Genomic DNA, 16,595 nt, shown 5'->3' on the forward strand with positions numbered 1-16,595 from the left:
CTGAATTAATCTTTGCTAACCTCAATCATGATAGCCTTTATTATTATTATTATTATTATTATTATTATTATTATTATTATTATTATTATTATTATTATTATTATTATTATTATTAAGCAAATCAACAATGTTTTTTTATTACAGACCAACAGAAAAGAAAAAAGACCTGCGAAAATACAATATACGCTGTTCCTCAGGTAAGTGCCACAGTGTTGTTTTTTTCATAACTCTCTAAACTTTGCTTGTCAAACTGAGGAACAGAATTTCACATTGTGAATAATTTAACAGTTAAGACCTGATTTTCAGAAACAGTTGAAATATTTAAAAAAATTAAAAACCTTTAACCACGCACACTGAACACTTTATCCTAATGACTTGGCAGTCTATCTAAACGACCTCCATCTCTGCTATAACAGCTGCTTCACCCAGTCTGCTGTACTGGTGCTGCTGCTTGCTCCTACTGAACCAGCCACATGCAGATGTCACTGAAGACAGCACTGTTTGTGCTGTTTTCTTGTGTTTACATGTTTTGCTGTGAACTGAATTATTTCCAGATGTACCACGACCCACCAGTCCAAACCTGCTGTTTGAGTTCTCATTGAACAGCAGGTTTGATATATACTGTACTGAGTATGTGAAGCAAAGCAAAAATGGAAAACATTTTTCTAACACGGTCGTTTGATTTATTTCTAGGGCATCGAGGCAGCCAAACCTCTGAATCAGAATGCCACAGAAGATGCTTCAGGATGCACCACCTATTCTACAGTAGGAATTTCAACTAGACCCACAAGATCCACTGAGAGTAATAACATCAACCTGCCAGAGACCATTTATTCTCAGATTAACTTTGCTCAATAGTCCAACCACCACCCAGAACTGAAAAACACAGATAAGATACATTCACAGGACTAAATCATGGCATGCTAATGGTGTGTTCACACACATGAATGCAAAGTCGTAGTCACTCTCTGATCTCATATGAATCTGTAGTTCTGTGTGTTTGTGTTGTATGGAGAACGTAATTTACATACTCTGCTTCGACTGCACAGTTGTTTTCTGACCCAGCTGCTGTACTAATGGACCAATGATGACGGCGTTTTGTTTCCACACATTGTCCTTCTTTTAACAGTCCCAGTAGCTCATTGAATACAGTGCAGTATAAAGGTAGTAGAGAAACCAGAGACCATGACGATCAGCTTTTCCTCCATTTTAAGTTATTTCCAACACATCCTCATAACTAAACAACCACATAGGTGGATTGTACCTGCACTCCAGAATGATCCATTTTCAGAATGACCCATGGGAGTGTAATATGCCGCTTTCAAAAACCGTTACCAAAAGCAAATTACTGTTAAAAAAATATTGATGTTTTATGGTGTGACAACGCTGTGGTTAAGGTCTGGTTAGGTTTAGGCACAAAAACAGCTTGGTTAGGGTTAGGGAAAAATCATAGTTTGGGATAAAATGATCACTTGAAACGTGGTTTCCACTTCCTTAAAGTTACGCAACCTTCGTCATCATGACAACAGTAAACACCACAACAATCGTTGTTATGTTTTTTTATTTAAATGTCCCGGCTGGAAACGTGACACTCACAGTTGGAAACGGGAAGCGGACAGCGGTCCCCTGCAGCTAAGTAAATTTTTGCCATCCAGTTATCTGGAAAAGAAAAATAACAAATAGAGATTTTTACATTTTTGTTTTTGTATGAACTAAACAAACATTTTAAATAGTAAGCTTTAGAGGTTATGTATATATTTTTAACTTTGTAAAGAGTAAAGCTAGCTGTTTCCAGTCTTTGTGCTAAGCTAAGCTAATTGAGCCCCTGCTGCAGCTTCATATTTGAGGCACAGACATATTTTCATTTAACTCTTGGCAAGAAAACAAATGTTTCCCAAAAAGCCAAGCTATTCTTTTGACTTATTCAATGTATTTTTATATATTTTTAAGTAAGTCTTCTTGTCCAGGTTGGCAGTTTTCTCCCTCACATACAGGTTAGGTGAATTAGGGACTCTAAATTGCCGTTGGCTTTAAATGAATGTGTGAACAGTTGTCTGTATATATGCGTCAGCTCTGTAACAAACCTGTTCAGGATCTCACCCAATGGTAGCAATTACCTCCAGAGTCCCCAAGACCCTGATCATGATAAGTCGATAAAGATAATGGATGAATGGAAAAAATAATAAATTTCAATATGGATTATCATTCAGCCGACAAGATTAAGTGTTCTTGTTTTTCTTTCTTCTTCATCTGCATTTGTTGTGTATGTTCAGTGTATCATTCTTGAAAGAAATCTCTCCCACAATATTTGAGTGGGGAAAAAACTTCATGCTGTATGATCATTTACAATACAAGGCCCTAAGTGATTCACAAAAATACACAATATGACATGAGAGTTAAGTTTTCTGGTTCTTGTAAATGTTTTGCTTACTTTACCCAAAAGTTAAATCAGCATACATACTCAAACAAATATTAGGGACATAATTTATGCATTGGTAAGTGCATATCTGCTCTGATCTAATATTCTGATCACACTTATCACTGAGAAGTCCTGTCTGAAATCAGAAATCACATGACTTGTACTTCAACCAAAAGGTTTTGAGTTTACATATAAAAGGCCTGCTGCTTTTCTTTGTGCTGCATCAACATTAGTTTAGTTTTAGTTTTTTTATTTGACAGAACAATAATATTAGGCTTCCTGAAAGCTGCCTTCTAATGTTATTAAAATAGGAATCATAAGTAGTGATTTTAATAGCATCATTGCATTGAGACATGGCTTGATTTCAGCTGTTTTTAATAAGATGTTATATTATTATAGTGTGAAGATTTAGATTAAAAGAAATGCTGGACCAGACAAACTTGTTTCAATCAGGCTGCATGAACAAACTTCAGGAACAAATATCTGGGGTTGTATTGATTTATGGTGTAAAACTTATTTATTTTTAAGGTAAAACAGGTTTATTAAGGCAGACATCCTAAAGAGGAGGAAGCAAAACAAGTAGGTGAAATGAAGAAGATTTATTAAGCACCTAGGTTGGCTGTTGAAGTAGCAAGACAACACTCTTCATTAGGAGAGACAGAATATTTTTACAAAGTTAAGAGGTTGTGATATGTAGCACAACAAGCAAGTGAAGCTCTGCAAACAGGACCACATTCCCACACATGCACAGCGGTGTCTGCTGTACTACTTGATAAGAATGTACATGACAGGTTGGTTGGTGTAGATTTGTCTCTTCATTATTGCTTCTTGAGCTTCTCCATCAGGTGGACACTGATGACGGCAGACACCATGATGACCAGACCGACAGAAAACACGACTGTCTTCACCAGACACACAGAGATACCAGCAGAGAGACTCTCTGAACCTGCAACACAACAAAAGACTTTTTTATTACAGTTCTGACAACAAATTAACCCAAATACTGTCTTTGGAAAATATTTTGTGTCTTTTTTTAAAGTTGACAAATTTCTGACTTAAAAATGGTCCACATAATTTATTTTACAAATATGTTGTTGATATACAGTAAGTATTCTAATTTATACATTTGAAAATAATTGTAGAGTACAGTTGAGTTTTATGTGCTGTACTTCATGGAAGCAACAACTACACCGACAGTAGACTGTCACTAACACAGACAGAGAGACACTTAATAGAATAATTGCCATAATTGCCTTTATTTTGTATTTTGCTTTATTAAAAACAGTCTTGCCTGACTAACTGACTAAAACTTTGCTTCTACATAAATTTGATGCACGTCATTAAGTTAAATGAACACAACACAAGAATTGAGTATTCTAATCTTCAAAAGTGAGATACTGTATGTTTGCAGGATATTTGTATTGACATGCATTATAACACAGTAAAATATGTTCCTGTAATTTTGTGCAGCACATTTATGATCCCTCTTGCAAAGTTGTAAACCTGTAAATGAGATCTATAAAAACATCATAGTAGTTTACTTAAGTAACATTTAAGTTAAATAACTATCTTCAAATTTTGATTTGATGTCATCGGTGAGGCCCAACAGTCAGAACGTGTTTATTACACATTATCTTTCAGTCTTACCAGCATTTAGAGGGCAGAAACTCTGAATCTCCTTCATGTCTCTGGTCCAGCTGACCTGGTTGCTATGGTTACAGATGATGGAGTCATTCAGCAAGTAGACATGGAGAGAAGAGCCAGAGGTTGAGACCTCTGATTGCTCTCCTCCCATCTGATTGCAGGTTTGGGTGTCACATCTAAAAGTGCTGCTGATGTGAGGGTCCTGTGTACTGCAGGTCACAGTGAGGTTACAGGAGTCTGCGCTGTTAGAAATAGAGTCCACTGACAGGTTAACTGGAGACACTGGATCTGGAAAAAAACATCTGCGTGAAGGGCTTTGGAAATCAGGATACTATTATGTCAACATTTCAAAATTATAATGATAAAATGATAAGAACCTTACTTTGGACTTTGACCTTGTATTCAGCTATGATTCGGTCTCTTTCACCAGCCACTAGTGCAACATAACGTCCACTGTCGGCCTGTTGTAGATTCTTTAATAGCAATGAGCCATTTTGATTAGTCAACTCAACCCTTCCTGAGTACTTTTCAAAGATTTTTTTTGTTATCATATGATAATTTTACTATAGAGTAACTGATATTGAAAAATATCTTCCCCCTCAGTCAGTCCAACAGGTTTCTTGACTTCCAGAAGTACATCATTTCCTTTCTTCACAAACACAGGAGTCAGAGCACCAGACACTGTAATAACAACAGAGACACATAATCACATTTATATTCATTTATTTTCATAGCATTTGACCCCAAAATGATGAAGCTTGTCGTAGCCAGAAATGATGGATATTTGTTTTTCTTTATTGTTGCTTTCTTCTGGCCTACAATGCTGTATCCTGTTCTTTGAACTTAACTGACATGTATTCTTTGTCAAACACACAACACAGTACTTTTAACCTCCTCTGCAGAACATAATAAACAAATAAACACCAACACCAATAATAATAATGATAATCACATTTTTACTAAACCCTTTGTATTTGTTTCCATAAACGTTGTTCATATATACTGGATTTTTCAATGAGGCAGAAGGACGTGATGCCATTTTAACAAACATGGTAATGGAACTGTTTTGTGGAAAAACCACACCGAACACAAATTATTATTCAAAACAGACTATTTATATATGTTAAAACATGTATGGAGGGGATCTTTAAAGGGGTTGACTCATATCAGCTCTGTCTTAAATCTGTTTTGTTTAACAGCAAATAAAAGCAAAGAACCCTCAAGAAATAATTTTGTTGCTTTTTTGTTGTCTGAGAATTTTTGCTGATTCTTAAAAAAGGGCAATGAAACCCTCATCAAGCTAGAGTATCCCTTTCTTTCCTGCTGCTCTAATAAAAACCTTTAAAATTGCAAGTTTGTTCCTAATCATGAGCTCAAAGCTGTAGAACCTCACAGGACTTTCATTACAGATGTTTTTAGGCTCTTCAGTTGTCCCCACAATGCTCAGTGCATTAATCATAAAAGTCTGCTCAGGTATCATTGCTGTATCTGTAATAAAATTAAAATGTCATATGATTGTCCTACCTGCTAATTCTTCGCAGAGCAGAAGTCCCAGTATCACAAAGATAAACATCATCATCTCTGGCTGCCCTGACTTCAGAGTGCAGAGCCTCTGTGTCACAGGTGTGTTTTCCTGTTAAAACCACATAAACTTACAGGATGTTACCATGTTGATGATGTGAACAAAATAACTTCTCTATTCAAACTTCCTCTCCAAGCTCTGTTTTACTGTTTGAGATCTGCAAATAAAGTCTTTAATTATTGAAATCATTTAAGTCTGTCAAATAAGAAGTTAAGATGATGATAAACAAGAATACTATTATATATTTCAATAGATCCTGTTGGTATCCTTGCAAAGTTTGAATAATTAATAGCACTATATTTAAAGGAAAAGGTTTTGTATGTTGCACCAGAGTTAGCTGACGGATCATTTTCATCTGTGGTCCACTTAAAAGTTTATACTGTGTATTTATTGTATTAGTTTAGTTAGTTTGAGTCACTTTAACACACTTATCTAGGTAGCTCACTGCACATGCAATATAACTACTTCCTTTCTCATTGCACTACAGTTTATTTAACACCTCTTGCATTTTTGGGCTGCAAGATGAAAGATACCAGTGGTGTGGACATCTGTAAATTTTCAAATAGACAACCGACATTTTGCAGCAAAGAAAATGGAGCCTGCAAAGGCCTCATCTTTTGACGTCATCTTTGCATTGCACCAATGATATGTGACAAAAAGACATGTGTGGCCGGTGAAGAGGTTTATAAAATGAAAATGGGATGAACAGTAGAAATTACCCAAGGAGAGGAACTCAAATTGAATAATTTATTCACAAACTACTCAGTGTATAAGAATGCACAATGCAAGGTCTGGAGGTTTCTGAACAGGTGTCTGAACATCCAAACATAAATCCTTCCCTTTCTGCACAAACACAGTTGTCACATCACTGGACCCTGTAAAAAGAACAGAAATCAAAATCATTTGTATGCTTTTTCAGTCACCACTGTCTTTAAAAGTGGTCATCATGAAAGTGAGCTGAATATTTCTGCCACTGCCTTTATTCCTTGAACATTCATTTTTATAATGTGAGACAAGTAAAGTAATGTCAGACAGTCTCACTTAGATTAATGGACTGTCAATATAATGGTAAATCTAGATGCATTTATGGCAGTTTTATGAGTGTTATATAATGTATTCTGCAAAAACATATTTTACTTGATCTGTTTTAAATGTTTTGCATTGTGTTTTTTAGTGTGTGTGTAATTTTGTGTACGGCTGTCCTACTAGGAGACTCTGATTTGAACCTTATGTTGTCTGTCAGTGCATTTAAGTTTTTTTTCCCACTGCATCCTGTCCACAGGAAAAACATTAGAGGTGAACTCATCATAACTAATTACAGATATTTGAATTTTAGAAGATAAAGTGATGGACTGTTCATTAAAAGTATTGACACTTGTGCCTTCTGGAGCAGAATCAATACTAACTAAATATCAACCCCAACAATATAACCCCACTAAAGACCCATCTCTTTTATTAATTAATGATTAATAATTAGCCTATTAATTGTCATCATGAGGACATGCCTGACCACAGTCTGGCTTTTATCAGTTTGTATCTTATTTGTGCAATGCTGTTTGTGTTATGATTTTATCAAGATATTCTATGCTTTTAGTCATTTTCTTATGTCCTCTTATTAATGTCTGTATTTGTATTTGATCATACTTGTGTTTTTGTTTGATTGTAATCATCAATCAAATAATCTCATAATCTCAAAATGTAAAGCGTTTTGGTCAACGTCCATTGTTTTTAAATGTGCTCTTTAAAATTTTTTTATTTGAGTTGCCTTCCCAGATAGGATACAGAAGTGGGCCACCTCAGGCAATGATGTGGTACTGCTGGCCTTCTTCTGGCCTGGACAAAATGGATGTGAGCCTGAAATGGCCCACATGTAAAATAGCAAATATGACCCAAAGATCCCAAATCAAATGTGGGCCTTTTTTGGTAAAGATGCGGTGCTCTCAGGTATGTATACTCTGGATGTGGGCCAGTTCTGGTTTATTTGTTTTGTTCTTGGTTGACATACAGCTTGCTTGTGGCCCAGATCCGGGGAACAGGAGCGGACCGCCCAAGTACCTTCATTCCATGCGGTATGTGGGCTGGATGAAAGTGCCGAAATGTAGGGTGTGGGCTGGATCTGGGTCACAGTAATTTTGCTATCTGGGTTGAAGTGTCACTACAGTGGACTCCTGCAGGCTGCCTTGCTGTACCTAGCAGGACTTTAATTACAGATAATTCTGGCTCTTCAGTTTAGTCCACAATGCTAAATACATTAATATTCTGAATTCATTTGTGTTGCTCAAATGTTGCTAAAATTACATCTGAAATATGGGACACTTCCTTTGGTAGCAACGTTCAATAAAACTGTTAAGTGAGATCTGTGGATCGTACAGAGACTTACAGAAGACAAGTTGCGACTAAGCACATTCAAAGAACACAAATAGCATTTCCACTTCCTGCATGTGGCACATTATCCATAATGGCTCTCACCGTACTTTTCTTTGCTGTTTGTGTGCTGTATTCATGGGAAGCACAAGGTAAAACATTTCATTTTAAATATTTCCTGTTGTTGGTTGACTTTGTTTTCAAAGTCTGGTTGTTGTAGTGAGGCACAGCTGGAACTTATTTTTGAATTAGACATTATTGACATTATATACTATAAAACTGAGCCATGTGTTCACTGAAAATTTGAGGTTTTTTATATGTTGTCATTTAAAAAAGTTAACAAGAAAATGTAATTTCTGTAGATATTGCGTGTGATTGCTGAAAGTGAATTTAGATTGCATAACTGGAAGCTGAAGAGTATTGAGAAATCTACCAAGATTACAATTGAACCTACACCCTCATGTTTGTGTGACAGACATGCTATGCACTGAGCTAACATGTCACACGGCAATGCCAGGCCAGATTCTGCTATTTAGTCTGTCAATTGCATGAAATTGACAAAAAAGCAGCTCAGCTCAGCAAGCAGATTGACATCACCTGGACTCCTTCATCCTTCAACTCTACTGAGTTCTGCCCTAAGCAGGGTTTGAACTCACAACCTTTGGATCTAAAGGGAGTTTAGCGGTGATATGAGCTTAAATCACTGGACTACTCAGACTGGCTCCACAGAATAGGAAAAGATGCATTTAACAAGAATTGCAATACACATTTTAGGTAATAATGTTAAGGTAAGCTAAAGAGGAATTGACTTATGGTACATGATAGAGATGTAAAGCAACTTTGTATATGAGAGCAATATTATGAGGAGCACTGCAGTGAGCAGGTATCAAACACACAACCTTGTCATCTAAAGTGAAGCTGATCAGAGAGCAGTGTTCAAAACCACTGAGCCAACAGACATTCACAAAAATGAGAGGAAAAAATCTCCATTTTGATGAGGAAAATGTATTTGTCTCAAACCAGAGCTTGAAGCCCAGAGATTTGTACATCATTAGTGAAAGCAAGACTAGTTTAACATGAGAATGAATGATATGTGTAAAAAGTGTTTGAAGGAAGAGAGAATCTGTGAGTTTAAAAAACTGGAGTAAGAGGAGACACACATCCTGCAGACTATATTGCAGTCAATGAGAACATGACAGCGACTCTCTATCAATTAAGGTTCAGATCTCAAAAACTTTAAGTCCTATGTGAAATGTATTTACATTTTGAGAGAGAGGAGGCTTGTGGCAACATACTGAGACAAGATATGTGCTTGAGGAGTTAAAATTGTGGGAGTGACAGCAGTTTAGAAAAACATTTCTGTCCTAAAAATAACTGTGCTCTCCACTGTGCCTGATCACATGACACACTGGTGAGACCTGAAAAAGCCTGAAACACCCCTGACTTTGGGCATAAATTGCTAAAAAAAAAAAGTACAAAAGATATCACTAAACAATCTGATTACTTTGAAAGTTCAAAGTTTTGTGAACATTTTACAGTTTGAATGGCGTCTGTACGATGAGGGACTTCTGTGCAGTTGAGTGTCAAAGTGACCAAGGTTCCAACTCGGTTGGACGGTTCATCCCATAGACTGCCATTATAAATTTTAATGTTTTAAAAAATTATATAAAATCACTGAAACATGTTACATTTCAGAAAAATACAAGCACATATCTGCTAAATGAGTTGCACAGATTGACAGTTGAATGGTTTTTATAGCACAAAGTATGCAGCAGTTAAACAAAAAACGTACGGAAGACGGAATAAGAATAAAGACTGAGAAGAACAGTGTGTGATTGCTGGAAGCAACACCGTCACATCACCGCAGGGTGGGGCTCCTGGGCTCTGACTTGCTGAGCGGGACAAAGGCACGTGCCCTGCTCAGTAAAACTGCCCGAGAGAGAAGAACAGGAGAAAAAAACCGAGGTGGAGGCAGTAAAACTAGTCAATAGGAGTGCAGACATGTTTGATTGGCAGCAGAATCAACCAATGGAAGGCTGTAAACTGCTTCTACGGTTCAACCTCAGTTTAGTCTCACTAGTGACGTCTCTGTCTGGATTAAGACCCCTCTACCCGGCACCTCACCTTACAGCAATGTGTAAGCTTTGTAATGTGATGTAGTAACATTTGACTTTTTTTAAAATTTTGTTTTAACGTGCACATTGGCTAATTACTTTCTTCACAATTCCTTAGCTGACTTACAGTAGGTTTGTGTAAGATTTATGGGATCTATTGGCAGAAATATTGGCAGAAATGGAATATAATAATCATAAGTATGTTTTAATTAGTGTATAATCACCTGAAAATAAGAAGTTTTGTTTTTGTTACCTTAGAATGAGCCCTTTATATCTACATAGAGAGTGGGTCTTCTTCCACAGAGCCCGCCATGTTGCACCACCATGTTTCTACAGTAGCCCAGAACGGACAAACCAAACACTGGCTCCTGAGTGGGCCTATCTCGTGCTTTTTGTGAGTTTCACAGCAGAATGCATTATATAGCACTCATAAAACTGCTATAAATGCATCCAAATTTACTGTTATATTGACAGTCCATTAATCTAAGTGAGACTGTCATTGTTTTACTTGTCTGAAATCATAAAAATGAATGTTTGAGGTGTAATTTGAATATTTTGATCTTTTTTAAATGTTTTGCATCGTGTTTTTTATGTGTGTGTGTGTGTGTGTGTGTGTGTGATTTTGAATATGGCTGTCCCTCTAGGAGCCTATGAATTGAACCTTATTTTGTCCGTCAGTGCCTTTAAGATTTTTCCACCTGCATCATGTAGACATGAAAAATATTTGAGTTGAACTCATCATAACTAATTACAGATATCTGAATTTGAGCAGATAAAGTGATGGACTGTTCATTAAAAGTATCGACACTCACACCTGGAAAGTGTCCATCCTCGTAGGAGCAGAATCACTACTAACTAAATATCAACAATACATACATACTCCCCCCTCACAAAAAACAGATGCTTCCTCTTCCATGTACTGCTACAATGTGACTATAATCACCATGCAGCCACCTGCTGTCTAAAAAGAGAGATGTCAGGCTACAGTTTCTCAGACCAAAATGCCCACAACATATAACATACAACATATTGTTATTATTAGATCTTCCCCCTCTATTGATATTTTTTAAACCCCTCTAAAGACCTCTCTCTTTTCTTTAGCTTCTTAATTGTCATCATGAAGACATGCCTGACACCACTCTGGCTTTTATCTCTTTGTATTTATTTGTTGTTTGTGTTATGATTTTATCAAGATATTCTATGCTTTTATTCATTTTCTTATGTCCTCTATTTATGTCTGTATTTTTATTTGATCATTCCTGTATTTTTATTTGAATATAATCATCAATCAAATAATCCCACAATTTAATCTCTCTGTAAAGCACTTTGGTCAACATCCATTGTTTATTAATGTGCTCATTAAACAAATTGACTTGACTTGACCTGCACCAGAAGTGTCACTACAGAGGAGTCCTGCAGATAGACTGTCTTGCTGTACCTACCAGAACTTAAATTACCGATGATGCCGGCTCTTCAGTTTTGTCCACAGTGCTAAGTACATTCATATGAGTACTCAAATATTGCTAAAATTACATGTGAAATATATATCGCAACAGTTTCAGTAAAAACTGTTTGCATTGAGATCTGTGGATCGTACAGTGACTTATAGAAGACCAGGTGCTGCTGAGCCCAGTACACTTATTCTTTTAGTTTTTTTTTTGTTTTGTTTTTATGACAAGTGTGTTGGCAGGAGGGCAGCACATCTCAGGTTGGCATTTACATCTCAGTTTAAATGATGGTGGTTAGACATGACAGACAACGGATATGAATATGTTGGAAATTGTATGGAACATGTATTTTTAATCATTTTCTAATTAACATTAAGCTCTGGGGTGTTAATACTATCTAAAGTGCAGATAGAGAGATCTGTTGAAAAATACTTTCAAATGAGACCATTCTCTCTAAAAAATTATTTAATAAAGTTGATCATAAGATTAGAGGCCATATTTCATTTCAGCTTTTTTCAGTAGTGTATTCTTTTAGGTTTTTTGTATGATGAGTGTGTTGGCAGGAGGCTGATTTCACTTGTGGTGCTCAAATATTCCAAAAATGAAAAATCAGACTATTTCTTCAGTAGCTAAAGTTTCAATAAAAACTGCAGTGAAATCTGTGAATTATGTAGAGACTTCCTAGAAGACAAGTTATCACTAAGCACGGTCAAAGTGCACAAATAATATTATCACTTCCTCATACAGCTCATATGCACAATGGCTCTCGTCATTCTCCTCTTTGCTGTTTGTGTGCTGCATTCATGGGAAACACAAGGTAAAACAGTTTTCTTCAAATATTTTCTGTTGTTTGACTTTGTTTTCAAAGTCTGGTTGTTGTAGTGAGGCACTACTGGAACTTGTTTTTGATTCAGACATTATTGACACAATATACTATAAAACTGAATCATGTGTTCACTAAAAAATGTAATTCTTTTTAGATGTTGTAATTTATTACTCCATTCCTATCAATGGTTAAAAAAATGAGGTTTGTTAACGTTCTGGTTGATGTAAATGAGAAAAATTACAAAAATTAATGATAAAATATTCTTCAGTACCAGAGAAATTTGAACACAATTAAACTTGAAACATTAAACTAGAATTCTTCATTACTTTCAGTATATCTCTCTTTAAGGCCCACCTCCCGATGAGCCCTCTCTGTTCTGATTGGGAAATAACTTTACCGCCAATGCAAAAAAAAATCAAAAATCAAAATGTTTTTGTTTTTATTAAAGTAACGAATATTATGGTGGAGGTATGTACTCTTTATTTTCTGTTCTTTCTTTCAGCCGTTACAGTAGATACTATTTGTGGAGCTTTTAAAATTCAAACTTGAGCTCAACTATTTGCAGAAACTCAGCAGCTGCTAGTTCACTTCCCTCTTTTGCTCAGTGCATTTCTTCACAATCTTTAGTTCCAGAAACCCTTCATTTGTACCGTTTGCATGCTAACATGATGTACACACACACACGCACACACACAGATTGGTCAACTGTACATTTAAACCTACAATGGAAATCATGTTAGACAACTACATTTCCTGTTTGGACTTGTTTGATCAGATTTGTGGTGTTGTAACTTTCACAGCCAACCACATTTTACCACATTATTGCTCAACCACTGTGAGAGGTGAGGGCTAGGGAAGAGTGACGGGAAGTTTGAATGTTGTCTGACCTCGGTGTATATGGGATCTGACCTCTAAATGTATTGAACTTTTCGAGCTTTGGGGTTTTTGAATATTAAAGCATTGCACATCTTTTATACCACAACAGTGCAGGACACACATGTGTCCTGCAGGGACTCAATCTCTGCAGGGAGCAGGAATAATATCCACAGGCCAAGTTTATTCGTCACATGTATTCATGTAAGATAAAATCACAGTGAAATGTAATTCTGCCAATTCCTTCAATTTGTGGATTAAAAAGAGTTTAAATAGAATAGGAATAGTAATAAGCCTGAGGAAGATCTTACAGATCAAAACATTGCCTCAAAAAGGTACTGAGAAGGAAGGGCTGAGTTTTCTGATCAAAATGGCTCTTTGCTATTAAAGAATCTACAACAGGCCGACAGTGGACCTTATGTTGCACAAGTGATTGGTGAAAGAGAACAAAACATAGCTGAACACAAGGTCATAGTCCAAAGTAAGTTTCTTATCATTTTTTCATTATAATTTTGAAATGTTGTCACAATAGTACCCTGATTTCCAAAACCCTTCTCATAAATGTTTTTTTCCCCAGATCCAGTGACTCCAGTTAAGCTGTCAGTGGACTCTGTGTCTAACAGCACAGAGTCCTGTAACCTCACTGTGAGCTGCAGTACAGAGCACTCTCACATCAGCAGCACTTTTAGATGTGACACCCAAACCTGCTATCAGAATGGAGGAGAGCAACCAGAGGACACAACCTCTGGCTCTTCTCTCCATGTCTACCTGTTGAGTGACTCCATCATCTGTAACCATAGCAACCAGGTCAACTGGACCAAAGACATGAAGGAGATTCGGACTCTCTGCCCTCTAAATACTGGTGAGACTGAAAGACATAACAGCTAACTGACAATAATGCACAGTTTACACACACTGCTTGTCATGCAGTGTGAATCACCCTTATCCATAAAGATTTATTATCAAATACTGTGGGGGACAACATATTAACATTTTCTTACTGTTCAGAAAAATATTTGCAGCTAAAAAGTTATTTAATGAATCTATTGACTTTTAGAGGGTTGGTGGTCCAAAACGCTTTGAGGTTTAACTCAGACAGAGAGATTATTTCTGCCACCCAGAAATTATTATGAAATTAAAACTGCAATCTTAAATTATGTCAACATCTCTGATCTATTTTTTGTTTGTTTGTTTGTTTATTTACAGCTACTAATAAGAGCCTTACAATAGGCAGCTGGATCGGGATTGTAGTCGGCTGTTTGGTCGTCGGTCTTTGTATTTTCTTTGGCCTCTTCAAAGGAATCACTATATGTAAGTGTAAATGTAAATTTCAGCACAAGAGTAATATGTAATTAAAATCTTCATCGCTGTTTGTATTTGAATTCCAGTATTGTAGCAGAGAATATCTACCACACCCACAAACCTCTTATGTAAAAAAAGAATAATTAAAGTCCAACTGAAATTAAAATATAAATTTTGCTTTGGAAACATAGATCTGCTTGGTAAAAGAGGTTTCTTGAGTTCTCTTAAAGCAAAAAAGTTGTTACTTTCACTTAATTTTTTTAGTCTAAGGCTCTTTCTGTAAATACCAAAAATATGCCATTGGGTGATTCCTTTTCTGTCATTCCCACCTTTACAAGCTGAAATAACTCCTCTCTCCTATATAAAAACTCGCCTGAATATCTATCAACCAGTAACAATAATGGTGAAGCTTATAACAAAAGGACCAACGTTTAAACTTAAATAAGATTACGAAGAACATTAACTGGATCTTTTTCATTCATTTCTGTTGTGCAAATGCAAATCAAGTTTTGCCCAAACTGCTACACAAATTTGACACTACAGTGAACTTCAGAACAAGATAAACATCATATTTTGTATTTGAGCTCAAGAAGCATCAACAGTTTTATTTTCTTTTTCTGCCAAAATCTGTCCATCTTGAATTTTACATGTTGTTTTGCTTCCTGAATTAATCTTGCTAACCTCAATCATGATAGCCTTTATTATCATTATTATTAAGCAAATCAACAATGTTTTTTGACAGACCAACAGTGCAAAAACAGTAAATGCTGTTCCTCAGGTGAGCGCCACAGTGTTGTTGTTTTCTTTTTTTTTTTCTACATGTGTTACGGCTGCATGTATTTTCTGTGCTTTCTGTCCTTTTCCTCTCCTGTCTGTTGCTCCGCTCAGGTCTCCTCCACATAATCGATCCACAGTGAGGTGCACCTGGCGAGGGAGGAAGGGTTAAATGCTCCAGGTCCCTGCTGCAGAGAAGGGAGCTTCCTGTTTGTGGACCACTGGTCTTGCCTCTCAGCCTGGGACTTTATGTTATTTAGTTTTTCTGTTGTATTTTGATTGTTTGTAGCATTTATTTAGCCTCCTGGTTGTTTAGTATGTTCTTGTTAATAAATCCCATGGTTTGGGGTATTTTAAAAGGTGCTGGAGTTTTACTTTGGGTAAATGGTGGAGTGTTGTTCGCCCCATAGGGCCGACTAAGGGTGGGTCATAACAACAACTCTCCCAACTTTGTTTGTCAAACTGAGGAACAGAATTTCACATTGTGAATAATTTAACAGTCAAGATCTGATTTTCAGAAACGGGTGGAATGTTTAAAAAAATCAAAAACCTTGTGTAAGTTCAAGTGGAACAGAAATGCAGCCTTCCTAATGCACTGGTCAGCCTAGAACCACGCACACTGAACACTTTATCCTAATGACTTGGCAGTCTATCTAAACGACCTCCATCTCTGCTATAACAGCTGCTTCACCCAGTCTGCTGTACTGGTGCTGCTGCTTGCTCCCACTGAACCTGCCACATGCAGATGTCCCTGTTTGTGCTGCTTTCTTGTGTTTAAATGTTTTGCTGTGAACTGAATTATTTCCAGACATACCACGACCCACCTGTCCAAACCTGCTGTTCAAGTTCTCATTGAACAGCAGGTTTGAATATATACTGTACTGAGTATGTGAAGCAAAGCAAAAATGGAAAACATTTTTCTAACACGGTCGTTTGTTTTATTTCTATGACATCAATCTAGCGCAAAGTCCTAATCAGAATGCCACAGAAGATGCTTCAGGTCTTTCTCCAAACTACCTATGCTGTGGTTTGATTTCCAACTAGACCAACAGGATCCACTGAGACTAAAAACGCCACCCTGCCAGAGACCAGAAAGCGATCAAGCTCCGCTCTCTCCGCTCTCATTACAGCAGGGTGGGGCCTCTGGGCTCTGACTTGCTGAGCGGGACAAAGGCACACGCCCAGCTCAGTTAAACTGCCCGAGAGAGAGGAACAGGAGAGAGGTGGAGGCAGTAAAACTAGTCGATAG

At 36.8% G+C, this 16,595-nt stretch overlaps 2 protein-coding genes across 9 annotated transcripts in view; one reads left to right on the plus strand and one right to left on the minus strand.

Annotated features, from left to right (window-relative positions):
• LOC122994024 overlaps window positions 1–16,595 on the plus strand; it is a 105,454-nt gene that overhangs the window by 78,570 nt on the left and 10,289 nt on the right. The gene's annotated exons all lie outside the window — the stretch shown is intronic.
• Window positions 1–16,595, minus strand: part of LOC122994023 — a 95,695-nt gene that overhangs the window by 32,701 nt on the left and 46,399 nt on the right. The window contains exon 7 of one of the 8 annotated variants that reach the window (XR_006406493.1): window positions 15,879–16,078. The exons of the other annotated variants lie outside the window; for them this stretch is intronic. The gene's annotated coding sequence lies outside the window, so the exon portion shown is untranslated. Of the gene's footprint in view, window positions 1–15,878; window positions 16,079–16,595 lie in introns of those variants that run through there. 8 annotated transcript variants of the gene reach the window in all.

Source organism: Thunnus albacares, chromosome 12 (assembly GCF_914725855.1).
Source record: "Thunnus albacares chromosome 12, fThuAlb1.1, whole genome shotgun sequence".
NCBI classification, from domain to species: domain Eukaryota; kingdom Metazoa; phylum Chordata; class Actinopteri; order Scombriformes; family Scombridae; genus Thunnus; species Thunnus albacares.